The following is a 13,864-nucleotide window of genomic DNA, read 5'->3' on the forward strand; positions in this document are numbered from 1 at the left end:
TTGGGAAAGGGATAAAAATAGCGAAGTGAAGCAAGTGCAATAACATTCAAAAATTCAAGAGGTGAAAAACTATGTAATTTTCAGAAATTTGTTCGTTTTTTTGGCTTTAAAATTTTAGGATTTAAATGTCAAGTTTTTAAAAATTCAAATTTCAAATTTTGAAAATGAAAACCAAACAAACCTGAGCCAATATTTATTCAGGTAAAAAGTGTATCTTTATTTTTGTTTTAAATGTTTTTTAAAAATTTGAGTAATGGAGATAAAGTTATATGTATATCATACAGGAAAGTTGACTCTTGTACGAGTTGTACCACTGTAAAACCTCTACAAGTGTCAACATCGCCAACTAAGTGTACACATGTTGGTGAATAGTTGACCACAACAACAGCAACACTTGAAGAGCTTTAAGAATTATTATATTTACACTGAGTACAATGTGTTTTTCAATTTGTTAACACATACTTACTTACCTATACCATGTTACTAACATCTCTAATTTTAATTAGTTTTACGAGTGGGATCTGAAAAAACAGAAAAAAATGAAATTAATCATTTGATACATAAGTACTTAGAGTTGAGATTATAGATACATGTGTATTAACAAAACAAAAAAAAAAAAAATAGAAAATTGTTTACTTTTGGTTCTTAAAGACATTAAAAATATAAACCATGCTATTTTGTTTACAGTCTCTTGAAAGTATTCTGTAATTTCACATTTCGACATGATTATGAACTGAAGTAAGTCAAGAGGTCAAGAAGTGACATGAATTATGTTGTGTGTAGGTCAGGATATCCTGATATGCACCGAATTCTGACATGATACCTATGTACATTACTAGGATTGATGATAATAAGTCCTCATTGTAAAGTAGACTTATTTAGTTTTTTATATTTGCAGTGATAATGAATAATTTGTTATTTTGACTATTATTATTAAAGTTGTTTAAATATTATATATCTTGAGGTTCTGCTGAATCGCCCATTGGAATATCCATATCTTGATAAAATCTCATTAATAACGCTAATGCGTGCCCTGAAAAAATAAACATTTTATTATTATATATTATACTAAATCAAGAATATTCAGGAAAACGTTTTAGAATACCTCTGCAATTCTGCATAGCTCAAATTGAGCAATGCTCTCCTGCTGTGGCTCGCTACTTGCCACCAAAGCTTCGCCCATAAAATGACAAAAAAAAATTAATTAAATATTTGAGTTTCTAGCAAAGTTTTAACCTATTTTGATATGTTACATTCACATTTTTTTCAAAAATTTAAAAAAAACTTAAATTTTTTTTTAAAATCCAAAAGTGCCTAAAAAACACATTTTAAAGAAATATTCGAGTTGAAGTGAACTACTTTTGAAGTCGTGTCATGAAAATTAGTTTTGCAAACAACTTTTCAGAGGAATTTTTACCTTCTTAAGACCTCTTGGTGCCTCCTCGCCATTTCTACTCCCCAGATTCGATTCGCAGTAACCTTTACTTCGTTCTCAGGTGGTTTTTTTACCTTGTGAGAATCATCGTTCATTCCATTATTGTAGACGACTGAAGAACCTCCACTATAATCTTGAGGAAGTCTTGTCTGAGAGAGGCAAAACAGTTTTCTGAAGTAGTTCAGGAAAATTAGCATTCCATTTTGGTACTTTCACTGGTCCATTTTTATGTGCTGAACTGAACATGAATCTGAAGAGCCCCCGCGCGGCCTTGGTGAGCGTTCTCCCCAGAGTGGATTTTAGCCCCCCAAAACCAGTTTTTCGCCATCCCCCCCTCATTCGATTTTAGTGAAAAATGTGATTAGAAAAAAGAATCTACGTCAAATTTCCGATCTAGTGATGTATCAACTGTTTTTGTACCTACCAAGGGTGGGGGTGGGGCTACAACCAGTGGGGGGGGGGTTTCTGAAAAATACACAAAGACTTTAGGCGCATAAGAGGGGTGAAATGATCCCCGAGAGCGTTCATATTGATATGTATTAAATAAAAAAATAGAAAATTGCTTACTTTTGGATATTCAGGAAAATATTTAAGAATAAGGTATACGTATGTTATTAGGTACTAACGTAATTATTCAATGCTGTATTGAAATGTTCCAAGCGAGCCATTCGCTCTTCGTACGTTAGCGGCTCTTCTGGCACACTGCGCGCCACCAAAGCTTCGTTCATAAAATGACAAAAAAAAATTTAATTAAATATTTGAATTTCTTGCGAAATTTTAACCCATTTTGATATGTTACCTACATTCTCCTTTTTTTTTCAAAAATTGAAAAAAATAATATGTACCTTCAATGATTTTTCAAAAAAAAAATCCAAAAATACGCGAAAACACACATTTTTAATGAAATATTTTGCTTTTCTCGCGAAATTTTAACCCATTTCGATATCTAACATTACCTTTTTATATTCCATTAAAAATGTGTTTTTTTCAGGCATTTTTGGGTATTGAAATTACTTTTTTCGATTTTTGTAAAAAAAAAAGAAGGAGAATATTGTGAAATATCAAAATGGGTTAAAATTTTACGAGAAACTCAATTAAGGTACATACCTACATATTTTATTGAATAAGTATGTGTTTTTTCGGAAATTTTTGGATCTTTTTAAAAAAAGTGTCGAAGGTATTTTTTTGAATTTCGAAAAAAATTAAGTATCATAAAGGGTTGTTTTCGACTAATTCGAGGTCTTCGAGTCCGAATCTGGCTGGTGTCCACTTCTGTTGTGAGACGCATGTTTCGCAAAATTACACAACTTATGTTCAGGTGATTTTTGACCTTTAAAAAAAGGCTGTTTCTGAGAGAATGGCGCACTGTGGTGAAAATCTGACGCCGGAAATGATTTCGACGTGCCAAAAAAACCCTGGCCAAAACTTCAGGTGGATTGGCGACCAAAAAATTTTTTGTCCAAAAAAATGTATTATGATTTATATGAAACATCAGGATTAATTTGTTTCATCACTTTGTGAAAAACTGCCGATCTCGTTCATATTTTTTAAGAAAGTCATATTGACAGATTTTGACCTCCAAAAACACAAATGTAATAAATTTTAAATTGAGACCTCACTATCTGATCGCGATCATTCTGTTTGTAAAGACGACGAGAAAGTACCTATGTTGTATTATATGTTGTTGAGTGAGACAATTCTCAAAAAATTAATTCCCAGGATTGATTTTTGATTTGATGGGCCGACGGGGCAAGATGATTTTCAAAAATTGATTTCAAAGGTTTGTGATGGTGATATGGAAGGGAGAGGAATGCAATGATCGATAAATAACAAACATTTATCACATGTTTTTCCAATAAATTTCTCATTGTCTTGAACATATGATTAATAGTAAGTAGTAAGACAGGATGTGGTTTGAAGAGAGACAGGTAATGTAAAATGTAATACTTGCTCACATTTTTTTTTTGTTCATTGAACTAGGTAACGGATTTATCTCGCTAAAAATGCATTAATTAGGCATAAGTACCTACCAACTATAAATGAATGTTACCAGAATTGATGTTTAAATTACTTATTTGATTTAATGGGGGAATATTATATTGACGAGTGAAATGAGGTGATTTTCACAAATTATTAATTACCTACCTGTAGGATTTGTGTTTGATTTGACGGGGGTTAAGTGAAATGTGATGATTTATAAAATTTATTAGAATAATATTTAAAAAAAAAATCTTACCAAAATGTTGGAGCGCTGTTATTATTTCTTCTTCCTGATTGTTAGGGGTATTTGAGTTCTCCTTATAGGAATACACATTTTAAAATACATATATTATGTACTTCAAATAGCGCAACACAAAATATATTTTACTCCTAGAATCGGCGTCGCTAGCGAAAACTTCATGCGATTTGAAATGTCCTGTAAAGGATAATTTCGCATGTGGGTAATTCTCAAAAAAAAGGTCAATTTTGATGATACCGTAAACTGGGGTAACATTGAAGGATTTTTCAGAATTTTTCATGTTTAAAGGTATGAATGGCGGAAGTAGGGGAAATGTGTGTGGTGCTTTTGATAAAGCTATGTCAGCACTACGTTTTGGCGTTTACAGAAGTTGTCTACCTTTTTCCTGTCAGGCGCAAAAGCCAAAAGAAGTGCCCTTCAAAGTTACCCAGCGTTTGGGGTAACTTTGAAGGCCCCTTGAAATGTGCTTCGCTCAAGGTCAAAAATTATCGAAAACATGAATATTCACTTCTTGGTCACTTTATACGCGTCAAGCACCTACAAAATTATCCATATTCACAATTGAATTTATGAAAGAGTGCTCCAAAATGATAATTTGAAATTTTTCTAGTTTTCAGACGTTTTTCATGCATTTTGGCCAATTTGACCGAATTTCATGATTTTTCAATGATTTTAGAACTGTTTTTCAAGTTTTCACATCATTTTTAACAAGTTTTCAAGCATTTTCATGCATTTTTGGTCAATTTTACTGAAATTTCATGATTTTTTTATAGCCTTCAAAGTTACCCCAGTTCGAATATCATTTTTTTACACCTCAGGGAAGAACTTTGGCACATGAACAAATGCGCTAATTTGTAGTCAGGAGGTGTACCAACACATCTATAATGTCACTTGACTCATTATTTGAAAATTCGAAATTCCAGACACCAAGCTTTTCACATTAATCAAAATTAATTAAAACACCACTTTTTTTCACTTGCTTTTTTATTGGTGTTGGAACCACTAGTTGAAAATGATAAAATAGGAAAAATAACTGCCAAAGTGTACTCTATCCATTCCCGGTGCCAGAATTGCTCCATTCTTCATAGTTCCACCGCCATGGAGCATAACGTGATGAAAAACCACACCCTTCAATGTTACCCCGCGATTTCAATGTTACCCCAGTTTACGGTATGCATAATTTTGAAAAACAAAAATCATTTTCTTGGAAAATTTAAAGTGGGAATCATTTTTATAGGTGTCCCAGATCCGTTTTCTAGTGTTGGCCTCAATTCAATCCCCCCCACTATGGGTCCTGACCCCCCTTAAAACGGCGATAATTAGGATTTCGACCCTCACAGATGTGTAATATGTCGATTGATATGTTTTCGAGGTCGCAGAATTCGAATCTGGAGTTATTTTTTTTGTAGAGGTGGAGGGTGAGGCGTGGGGAGGAGGAAAATGTCAAATTTTGCTTATATTATCGTGTAATATGGATCGATGTGTTTTCGAGGCCGCAGATTTCGAATCTGGACTTATTTTTTGGTAGGGGTTGGTGGTGAGGCGTGGGGAGGGAGAAAATGTCAAATTTTGCTTGTATTATCGTGTAATATCTCGATTAATAAAATAGAAAATTTGACTAGAACTCATTAAAATACACGACGAACATTTTAACCATTTATTAACGAAAAATATAACAAAACATAATAACGTATATAGAAAAGTACAAGACTAGCGTGATAAAAGTACAGCTGTCTGAAATTTGGCCAAGTCGAAGGACAAATGAGCGCTGGACAAGCCGAAGGACAATCTCAACGGTTTTTCGTTTCTAGCCTTACTTAGGACATTATTTGATTTTTAACACGTAATAAATGTGTACCTATCATGTAGAATAACTTCCCTTTCTCAATTATTGTTTTTGGCGGGTTCATTAGGGTAGGTAAATAAAAACAACAAGCCGAACGACACATTTTTTTACACATATCATAACTTGACAGATGAATACGATCAGAAACGAGCTGTTTAGTGTTTTGAAAATAACAGTAACTATGGGGTAAAATTTCCATGAGAACAGTGAACCAGTGTAGCCACTCACTAGAAAAAATTTATGGATTGGGAAGCTAGCAAAAATAATTAAAAATTGCTCTAAAATTAGTGCAAATGTGAAATATGAACTTCCTATGGACTTATTGAGATTGTAATTTGCACAATAATATACCTTTGTGTTCTATAATAATGAGAATGTGTCAATTTTTCTAACAAAAAAAAAATGAAGTTCATGACACTTTATAACGTTCATTTTCAAAAACATAGTGTGTGCACACAAGTCGAAGGACATTTGGGGTATAAAATCGAATGTAAACCAATGGAAGTGGGGGGGGGGGGGGGGCTAAAAATCGCAATACCACATGTGAAATGTGTGGGGGTGATCCTTGCATGGACCAAAAAAAAAACTTACGTAATTCGTAATTCTTCGAAAGCTATACTAAAAAGTCTTGGTATCCAGCAATGGTGTCCTGATATGACTAACTGTTAGCCGTTTGGACAAATGTTTGCCCTATACATAGAATGACAAAAAAAAAAAATGTTATGAAATATTTGAGGTTCTTGCAAAAATTTCAACCCATTTAGATAGGTATATTATCTACATTAATGCATTCGCCTTATGTTTTTCAAAAATCAAAAAAAATACCTTCAATTCTTTTTTCAAAGAAATCCAAAAATGCCCGAAAAGCCACATTTTTAATGAAATAGTTATTCGAGTTTCTCGCGAAATTTTACCCATTTTGATATGTTACATTTCCCTTATTTTCTTTAAAAATTGAAAAAAATAACTTCAATACTTTTTTTAAAAAAACCAAAAATGACCGAAAAACACATTTTTAACGAAATATTTGAGTTTATAAGTTTATAGGGAAATTTAAACCCATATTGCATACCTTTTTTAAAAAAAATAAAATAAAAAAAACACCTTCACTTCTTTTTTTAAAAAGATCCAAAAATGCCTGAAAAAACACATTTTTAATGAAATATGTATTTTAGTTTCTTATGAAATTTTAACCCATTTAGATATATTTCATTCGCCCTTTTTTGCAAAAATTGAAAAAAATAACTTCAATATCTACTTTTTCAAAAAAATCCAAAAAATGCCAAAAAACCCCACATTTTCAATGAAATATTCGAGTTTGAGAAACTCAAATATTCCATTGAAAGGATTTTTTCGAGCATTTTTGAATCCTTTTGAAAAAGTATTGAAGGTATTTTTTTCGAATTTTGTAAAAAAAAGTAGGGAAATGTAGAGGAAAAGGTACAAATATGGACCCCTCTAGCTTTTTGGCTTTAAAGGGTAGAAAAAATTATCAATTTTTTTTTCGGATATACCATTCAAAAGGCCAAAGACTCTAGTATACTGTGTAAAAAAATTTTTTTTGTTGAAAACTCCCTGAGAAATTTGAAATTGTAGGGGGAGAAAGTAATTATGCGCATTTTCTCTCTTCGTTTATGGTTGTACTCGTAAAATGCACATGTTCGCGTCCAAAATGTGGGGGGGCACATCTCAAAACGAACACATTACTTTTGTTGATTCTCGATATAATTGCATTTCTTCGCATAAACGCAATTAGGTATCCACCAACATTATGTCCTCTGGCTCTTGTTCAGGTAGGAAGCCCTGATGGTAGATCTTCTCAGGGTTAAGGGCCGATTCCGCATACACGATTGCATACCCGGTCCGCCTGATTTTCGAGTGTTGAGATCTCGAGATCTATCCGACGAAAATCGATGAAATTTGAAATATAGATACTATGAAGCAATTAGAAAAAAATGTCGGATGGGATTTTTAATTACTTGAATAGTTTTGGAATTATCAATGATTGAAAAGTGTTCAAATTTCATTCATTTTCAATTTCAAATTCTGCGAAAAATACTCAATCAAATGAAAATCGCTTCCGACATTTTCTTTTAATTGTTTCAAAGTAGGTATATATATTTCAAATTTCATCTAATTCTGTTCAGTAGATCTCCAGATCTGAAGATGCATGCTGATAAGCAAGGTTTACATGCTGCTAGTTTATTCAATTCAAACTACCGCAAGTAATTTGATTTTTTAATTAATTGACAGATTATCCATTCTATTTCACGATGAAAAATAATAAATACAAGTAAATTTATTTGATCAGAGATGATCAAGTACTTAAAAGTGAATGTACTTGAATTAAGTAAACTTGCAACGTGTGAATCTTAGTCTAAGAGGATTCTGCCTGCTGCTTATGCAATAAAGTATGCGGAATCGGCCCTTAAAGCACGAAGGAAATTATGACATCTCAATTAGCCAAATAATAAATTCATGTATTGATATTGTAAACACGTAATATCACAGGTTGCTCAAATTTTATACATAAATGAGACTTCTATAATTAAATGATGATTATAAACTTCTAGTAGAATGCGTAATATGGTGGCAGGTTTTCAACGTTTTTAGTTGCATATTGAGCTCAAAATTAGTTTTGCAAACAACTTTTCAGAGGAATTTTTACCTTCTCAAGACCTCTTGGTGCCTCCTCGCTATTTCTACTCCCCAGATTCGATTCCCAGTAACCTTTACTTCGTTCTCAGGTGGTTTTTTACCTTGTGAGAATCATCATTCATTCCATTATTGTGGACGACTGAAGAGCCTCCACTCTAATCTTGAGGAATACATGTCTGAGAGAGGCAAAACAGTTTTCTGAAGTAGTCCAGGAAAATTAGCATTCCATTTTGGTATACTGGTCCATTTTTATGTGCTGAACTGAACATGAATCTGAAGAGTCCCCGCGCGTCCCTGGTGAGCGTTCTCCCCAGAGTGGATTTTAGCCCCCCAAAACCAGTTTTTCACCATTTTCTCCCCCTCATTCGATTTTAGTGAAAAATGTGATTAGAAAAAAGAATCTACTTCAAATTTCCGATCTAGTGATGTATCAACTGTTTTTGTACCTACCAAGGGTGGGGGTGGGGCTACAACCAGGAGGGGGTTTCTGAAAAATACACAAAGACTTTAGGCGCATAAGAGGGGTGAAATGATCCCCGAGAGCGTTCATATTGATATGTATTAAATAAAAAAATAGAAAATTGCTTACTTTTGGATATTCAGGAAAATATTTGATCTCCTTCACGCATCGATTAACTTCCTGCTCTGTTGATTGAAGAAAATTCTAAAGGCAATTAGTTAAGATCGAGGGGTAATCTACATGATGTACATATCTATTATTTATTGTTGCAGGTCAACAATGTCTTACTCATCGAATCCAGCAGATTCTGGTTTATCGTTTTCAGATCAGGGATTTGGCGTTGCAGCTCTATATTCTGCTCCTGTACTACGCTTAGGTGGTCTTCGATTACTCTTATGCGGTGGATTTCATCTGTGTTGATAAGCTGTGCACAATGTTGGCACACGGGTACACTTGTCGTCTTCCATGGCGCTGAAAGTAGAAATATTAAACATTGAATTAGAATTTGGGAATAAATGACAATCCCACGAATAGGGCGCATTGAGATTTGTGAGAACCACCTATCATCAGCATTTTGAGCTCAGAGTGTAATTTTCGAATAGAAGGAAGCTTCGCCAGGGCAATTGGACACCGGAATTTAATTTCCCGTCCAAAAAACCCGCCGGTGACTGAAAATTCGATTCGCTTAGGCCTAAATTTTGACGAGTCATTTTTTGAGTAAAAAAGCTGAATTTTTAGCCCAAAAATTACCCATCTAAATTTGGGCGTAATCGAGCTGAAAATTTTGCTAGGTTTTTTTTTGGATGGCGAATTCATTTCTGGTGTCAGATTGCCCCAATGATGCTTCCTGCTACTGAAAATTTGCCATTTTTGGACTCAAATGAGCTGGAAAAAAGTTGTCAAATTTCACAATTTTAAGGACGTTTTCTGACTATTTGAGCACGCGGAATCCAAAAATTACGTCTGTTTTGCGATCGGACATTTCCGTTAAATACAAAAAAAAAAATCTTGCGCGCTGTGCAAGATCAACCGACTTTTCCCGAAAGTAATTTTACAAAATTACCAATGTAATTTAAAAAAAATTATCACCCAAAGTTACCGGTAATTTACCAAAAACTACCCGAACTACCGATATAATTTAACCTTTTTTTTTTTTTTTTGGCTCCCCATAGTAGCGCACCTTGTTTTATTTTCAATCGCTAACTATGGTTCATCGCCGTTCTTCTTATATACAACTTAACTTTAACATAACTTTAATAAACTCAAACTTAACAATCTTCTTTCGTAACTTAAAACTTAAACTAAGGTAACTTTAACTTTCCCGGTATTTGGCAGCTCGGTTTCCACTTCGTCCACTCCGCTGCCGGCATCCTCTTCGTTGGTTCTGGTTCTGACTGGATCGGTGGTGTTGTCATTATCGGGTATTCGCAAGCTCCGCTTCCTCTTCGTCCGCTTCGCTGCCTGGTGATGTCTTCGGATTTGGTGTTGACTGCTAGCTTGGCTTCCTCTTCGTCCGCTTCGCTGCTTGGATCTTCTTCGCTTGATTCGATGAATTGCAAGTCGGGGGTTAGCATGCCTGGCCCACGCGCCTATAGACACGAGTGTCCTTGATAGGTCAGGTCTCACTACTAGCTAGCTCCTGCTGCGTTCGGATTACTTGATCCTGCAACCTCGCTTTCGCTAGGTTGGCGTGTCTTCACGGTCAATGCTTCACTGGCGAAGACTGAGAATGGTCTGCCTCCCTGTCCGAGCAGTTCGGGCAGTTCGCAGGGCCATTCGTCTAACATCAGGGCCTGCTTAAGCCGATCGCGAGCTTCATCGTGTCTTGGACACCTCCACACTATGTGAAGAGTGTCTTCTGCTTCACCGGTTTCGCATCTCAAGCAGGTGGGGTTAAGCCTCTTCTTGGCCTTTTCGAATAGGTACTGACCTATGTCCCCATGCTCCGTCAGCAACTGCGTCACGTACGTGTTGACCACCAGTCCGTTACGGAGTCTATCCCTGATGTTAGGTATAAAACGTTTCATTTAAGCGCTTCAGAATCTGTCCAGTCCACCTGCCATTTATCGATTGCGAGATTGAGTAGATACTCTTTCCGCTTTCTCTTTACGGCCTTCGGTACCTGTAATTTACAAAAAAACCACCGGTAATTTACCAGACACTTTCGGTAATTTACCAAAAATTATCGGTAATTTATCAACCAAGAATTACCAGTAATTTATCAACCAAGAAATACGAGTAATTTACTGAAAAATACTGGTAATTTACCAAAAACTATCGGTAATTTACCAAAAATCATTGGTAATTCACTAAAAACTACCGGTTCAATTACCAAAAGCATCAGTAATTTATTTCAAAAAAATTATCAAAAATTACGAGTAATTCACCAAAAATAACTAATTATTTTATTTACTATTTACTTATACTGAAAATTATTATTAATTCACCGAAAAAAAAATTATCAAAAGTTACTGGCTATAATTACCAAAAACTTACGTTTTTTTTTTTTTTTTTTTAACAAAAATTACCAGCTTATTCACCAAAAACAACTATTGATTTGCAATTCGCGATTCCAATACTAGAAATTTTGAAAAATTTTGATTTTGGATTGCAAAAAAATTATTTAGGTATTATTAAAAAAAAGTTGGAAGGATGAAATTAACAAAAAAAATTAACAAAAAAATCGTCAAAAAATTTTCGTCTATTGACTCACGCGGGATTCGATCACCCAACCTCCGGCGCACCAAAAAAAAAAACAGAGCCTCAAAAAATCAAAATTTTACCATAGAAAACTGAATATCGGCGTAGGTAATTCTATTCTATGTACTTTTGAACATCTGAATTGATCGGAAATGTTCAAATCGTTTTGAGCAGTTCTAGAGTCTCCAACAGGTTTTGGAAACTCGAAAATTCCACAAAATTTCATCAAATGGAGTTGGATAACCGAAATTTACTCTGAAAACTAATTTCTCGATACGCTACGAAGTCGACTGCAGGTGGATTTCAAGTCGTTTTGGAGCATCCAGCGACTTCTTGAAAATTACTGGAGTCTCCAGTAGATTTTTGAAACTTGAAATTTTCCCAAAATTTCGTCTAACGGAGATGGAAAGTCGAAATAATTCATTCTGCAAACTAATTTCAATATGCTACGAAGTCAACTGATGGTGGATTTCAAGTCATTCTGGAGCCTCCAGCGACGTCGTATGGCGTTTTTTGGAAAATTGAAATTTCCAAAAAGTAGCTAGAAGCTTTAAAACCATTTGAAACCACCATGTAGTCGAGTTCATATCGTATTGAAATTAATTTGCGAAATAAATTTCTGCTTGCGAACTCCATTTGGTAGAATGTTGCGGGAATTCCAATTTTCAAAAAAATCTAGAGGAGACCCCAGTAATTTTCAAAAAGTCGCTGGAGGCTCCAAAATGACTTGAACCCACATGAAGTCGTCTTCAGAGAGTGTTAAAATTAGAGTGTAGAGTAAATTTCAGCTTTCCAACTCCATTTTGATGAAATTTTGTGGGAATTTCAAGTTTTAAAAATCTGCTGGAGGCTCCAGAACTGCTCAAAACGGTTTAAAACAGTTTCCAATCGATTTGGCATGTCGAAAATAGGGTATATCCCAAATTTCAGCTTTCTTAGTCCATTTGGTAAAATTTTGATTTTTCCCTCATTTTTAGACTAAATTTGATTTTCAAAAATTCACTGAAAATCGAATAACGCACTTTGGCACTTGAAATTTTGTCAGATGATAAATTTTTGCCTGATCTTTCAATCTACATTCCGCCATTTTGTAAGTAAGGCCACTTTTTTTTGATGACAAGGGCAAGGGCTATAAATGTTCCTGAGAACTCCCCCTTCAAGAAAAAAGTTGTCCCAGAGGGTCGACTAGGGGGAGTGTGATAGATCCTTAAGCGGGCTCCCCGACTATATCAAATCATACTTTCAACTTTTTCAGTGAATTTGGAGATGATTTTATTTTATTTTTGGCCCATACTTGGTTTTTACAAATTCACCAAAAATTGAAAAATGCGCTTGGGTACTTAAAATTTTGGCTGGCAGTATAATATTTCACGCTTTTTTGAACTAAGTTTGTCTTGTGTAGAAATTTTATATCAGTTAGGATATCTGTCTTGTAAGGAACCCATGTTCAACTAGGAAGAATAATTTTCAAATTTGAAGTTGCTCAGTCCAATGTTTTGATTTATTCCCGGTGATTTTTTTTTGAAAATTTTGAGCCAAATGTAAGCACGCGTTCAGAAAACCCCAGTAAAACGTGAGAAAAATTTTAGTACTTAAATGCAACTAGAAAAAATAATTTCCGATGTTTACTTTCTCACGATTGTATTTTTCAACTGTTACTTATTGAATACCTAATTTTTCTGAAAATTATAAACCTAAAAAACACCATTTCAAACGTACCTATCAGTACTTTTTTTTCTATGTTATGATGAAGTGATTAATCCAATTAGGTATCCAATGAATGAAAATAGCATTGGAGGCAGGAGCATCCAGAGAGTTGAAAGATTACCAGCGATTTTTCATTGAACTGACTGGAATAAAACTAGTGGGGTTTCAATGGTGGTGGGGGGAGGGGGAGGGAGCGTGATCAAAAATTTAGCGACGAGTAAAAGAAAAAAATACCAATTTTGTCAAATAAAATGATGAATACGAATTTCTAAAATGAAATTAGAGAAGAAATAACAAGTTCACAAATTTACATATTGATAATTACCTATACATATAATATATACCACGTTAAGCCATGATAAAAAATTGTTATTTTCCTTTTTGAATTTTTGCAAGTTTCAAAATGGAATTTTTTATAGTTTGGGAAAGGGGTAAAAATAGCGAAGTGAAGCAAGTGTAAAAACATTCAAAAATTCAAGAGGTGAAAAACTATGTAATTTTCAGAAATTTGTTCATTTTTTTGGCTTCAAAATTTTAGGATTTAAATGTCAAGTTTTTAAAAATTCAAATTTCAAATTTTGAAAATGAAAACCAAACAAACCTGAGCCAATATTTATTCAGGTAAAAAGTGTATCTTTATGTTTGTTTTAAATGTTTTTTAAAAATTTGAGTATTGGAGATGAAGTCACATATATTATACAGGAAAGTTGACCCTTGTACGAGTTGTATCACTGTAAAACGAAAACCTCTACAAGTGTCAACAATATAATCTCGCCAACTAAGTGTACACATGTTGGTGAATAGTTGACCACAACAACA

This window comes from Planococcus citri, chromosome 4 (assembly GCF_950023065.1).
Source record: "Planococcus citri chromosome 4, ihPlaCitr1.1, whole genome shotgun sequence".
Taxonomy (NCBI): Eukaryota; Metazoa; Arthropoda; class Insecta; order Hemiptera; family Pseudococcidae; genus Planococcus; species Planococcus citri.